The 3,949-nt window shown below is 34.3% G+C and overlaps 1 pseudogene; it reads left to right on the top strand.

The window, feature by feature from the left end:
- The first annotated feature begins 768 nt into the window (after positions 1-768).
- On the top strand, positions 769-3,729 carry LOC113070351 (ladderlectin-like; annotated as a pseudogene).
- Positions 3,730-3,949: the final 220 nt, after the last annotated feature.

Below are 3,949 nucleotides of genomic sequence, written 5' to 3' on the forward strand. Positions count from 1 at the left end.
CGACTAGTTAGAAAAAATAATTCCAACCTGAGTTTGGTTGTTGTAGATTGAGCTCTTGGAGGAGATACATTTTAAAATGTTATCTCAGATGAAAAAGCAGCATTTTAAATAGCAGATCCATAATTTGTGACCCTGGAGCACAAAACCTTAATTCTTAAGGGTATATTTGTAGCAATAGCTAAAAAAAAAACATTCAAAATTATAGATTTTTCTCTTATGCCAAAAATCATTAGGATAGTAAGTAAAGATTATTGATTACATTAAAGATTACTCATATAGCCTCATCTCAAATCTGTTACTATTACTGTTGCTTTTGTTATCACGTAGTTGAACTCAATTTGCACATTACTGCACTATTTGTTTTTTATTGTTAATACTGTACATTTCCATGTACAAATATACATAGTCTATATTTCTATTTTTCACATTCTATATTCCTACTCTATACTCGCTTATATAGATATACATAGTCTACATTTATATTTTCATAGTCTATAAATATTAAATATATAATTATTTTTATAATAATTAAAAATAGATATACATAGTCTATATTCGTACTACTGCAGCATAGTTTTTTTTTTTTTTTTTTTAAATGTATAAAATAACCAAGTCAAGTAAATGTTTGTATTGATTCTAGGTTATGTAATGTGTGGTGTTGGATCTGATTTCTTATCATAACTCTCCTGGTTTTCCTGTGTGGGATTAGGTGTAAGATAAAGATTTGTTGTGGGTTTTGGAGACAGGAACCAATCAGACAGCAGTCTCCTCTGTGTATGAACCAAATAAAAAGAGGGGAGTCATGATCTGGTTTTGAAGAGTCAAGCATTTGTTGTTCTGCAGAGAGCTACAGACGACTTGGACGTGACTAACTTCATAGAGGGTGAGGTTTTTCAGCCGTTCAAAACTTTACACTTTACTGTTTCATAAAAGTGTGGCTTGAGTCAATGGATAACTTGAAATGCTTATATATATATATATATATATATATATATATATATATATATATATATATATATATATCCTCTTCATAGTGATGCACAGGGCTCTTGTACAGCTGGCAATATTGGAATGTGGATATTGAGAACAGGTTAATAATGAATAAAAACTGTTCTGTCTTCATGTTTTGTCAGGTGTGCAGTAGTACTGGTTGATTTCAGGAACAATGGCAGTCTGGCCTCTTTGTCTGTCTTTCTTTCTGCTCTTTGCTCTGGATGCTTCAGGTAATTGTTGTGAAGTGTATGTGGCACAGTTTTCTATTCATGTGGTTTACCTCAAATCCCACAGACTGTTAGTTTGGATTTAGACATAAAATTGTAATCTGATTATTAAAATTTTTAAAGCACACACACACACATATATAATTTTTCTTTGATTATTTCAGAGGCAACACCTCTTAATGGCACAAGCAATGGTAAGATGTTGATGCTGTCTTTTAGTGTGTTACATTTGTTCTGCTCTTTTGCTCTGGATGCTTCAGGTAATTGTTGTGAAGTGTATGTGGCACAGTTTTTAATTTATTCAGTTTACCTCAAATCCCTCAGACTGTTAGTTTGGACTTAGACATAAAATTGTAATCTGATTATTAAAATGTTTAATATATATATATATATTCTTTTTTCTTTGCAGAAGCGATGGTGAGATATTTTAGTGTGTTACATTTGTTCTGTCTAGTTGTAGTGACAAAAGCAGGGTCGTCACTGGTGGGGTGAAAGGTGGTGATGATTATAGGGACCCACGGATGTGGACAGAACTAAAACACCGAACTGAGTTCTCCATCTGCACCTGAGTGAACAAAAACATAAACATACAAACACAAAAAGAGGTGAAAAGCTTAATTCAGCATCAGAGCGCTGTGTTCTGTGCACACAGAGAGCCACGTCTAAGCCCTTCAACACCAAATTGAGTTTTGCCTCTTCTTGCTCTTGAACGGACAAATGCATAAAATATTATGTTGTACCTGTCTTGGCGGTCGGTTACCACTTAAGTGAATGTAAAAAGTTGAGAAAGAATTTGGATGCATTGTGTTTTAAAGTGACTGCGCCTAATTTAGCAGCTGCTGTCTATGTCCTTATTTTAATTCATGAAATCTAATGAGAGAAAATCTCTCACTGCCCTTCACTAAATTACTTTGTCCTTTTAACAAGAATTCAACTCTATTGAAGACTATGCAATGCTATTTTACATTTGATTATATGGTCTCTGTAACTGGACAATTACAAACTTAAGCATTGTTTAATTTGTTTCTTTGTTCTGTTTATTTCTTTGTGCTATTTATTTACACATTTTAAACAGGGACCTGTACCCTGGTCAGACAAGGTGCGTATACATACAATATCAATCTGATCTCAGTTTAATGAAAATACTAAAGGTTTAAGGCAGCAATAATACTCACTTATCTTTCTTACAGAAACCTGTGAAAGTGGATGGTCTGCATATAAAGGTAGATGATTCCGCTTTTTTAACTTTCAGCGTTCCTGGATTGATGCAGAGGTATGAGATGCCATCTTATCATAGGGATTCCTTCATTTCTAAGTCTTGAAATTTTCAGTTAGTTAACAATAGTTTTTATGTCCTACTCTCTTTAGAAACAGTGTTTGGGCTACGATGGGAACCTGGCCTCTGTACACAGTTATGAGGAGTACACCTTCGTACAGTTCATGATTAAATATCAAACTCAAGCTGCAACTGAGGCCTGGATAGGAGGCTATGACGCTGTTTCAGTATGTTTGTTTGAATTCATAAATTAGGATTTTATTTTAGGGGTTTTTGTACAATAATTGTTTTTTTCTTGTACTGCTGATATTAGACATGTGCCGGTAATGTGATACATCACTGTAATGATTATGGAGTATATTGTTATTGTGGGTACTCCAAAATACAGTGAATAATTATACAGTACAATTTATTCAGAATCTGGAATTCATTTTAAGAATACTATTCCCATCAACTGGTCAAAATGCACAGCACACTGTATGCCTCTTAAAAGATGTGTGTGCGCTCTGATGTACACAAGCACACATGAGAAGCACATGGGGAACATGTGAGAGACGAGCTGAATGAAAGCACATTCACTGTCTGACAGCAGATGGCGCTAAACTGCAGAAAATACAGCCCTTACCCTGGAAACCCCAGAAATAAAGCAGCTGCTCTACTTTCTAAGCATGTGTAAATAGATTTAAATAACCATTCAGATATGCGGTTTTGCTGTGGTGTTCATCACAGTGCCAAATACTTCAGTAAATAGGATATTTATGGTGTTCTATTCACAGGAGGGAAACTGGCTCTGGAGTGATGGATCAAGTATGATAATACAGATATGGGCTCCTTCACAACCTGACAATTTCAACGGAAACGAGAACTGTCTTTTGATGAACCATCAGCGTGAGTGTTTTAAATGTTTATGAAATATCATTACTATATTTATCTTTTTTTATACTTGCAAATCCTTAGTAGCCTCAATTCAAATAACCAGCCGAATGTAGAACTGTATTTTAACTTCACCTAATGTTTATGAAATGCTAATGGAATAGAATTAGCGGTATTACCTTAACAAGCATTAAATTTGATCAGAATACTTTTACTGTAACAATAGTATATATTTTTTCCCTTCCTGCTATAGCCTCGAGCCACTGGAATGACTTCCTCTGTAAAGAGAAAAGGGCTTTTGTGTGTGTGAAGAAATAAACACCAGCGTTTAAGCTTCATGTTAAATTTTTAATGTCTTAGTGTCTTGAATAAAGGAATAGTTGACCAAAAAATTACAATATTTAAAACATCGCTTACCTTCAGTCAATCCAAGATAAAGATTAGTTCTTCATCAGAACGGATCTGAAGAAATATAACTTTACATCATTTGCTTATTGATGGAGATCCTCTGCAGTGAATGAGCGCCATCAGAGTGAAAGCTCAAACATCTGATCATGAAGACATCACAATAATCCACACG

The sequence above is a fragment of the Carassius auratus genome, unplaced genomic scaffold (genome assembly GCF_003368295.1).
Source record: "Carassius auratus strain Wakin unplaced genomic scaffold, ASM336829v1 scaf_tig00003761, whole genome shotgun sequence".
In the NCBI taxonomy this organism is placed as follows: Eukaryota; Metazoa; Chordata; class Actinopteri; order Cypriniformes; family Cyprinidae; genus Carassius; species Carassius auratus.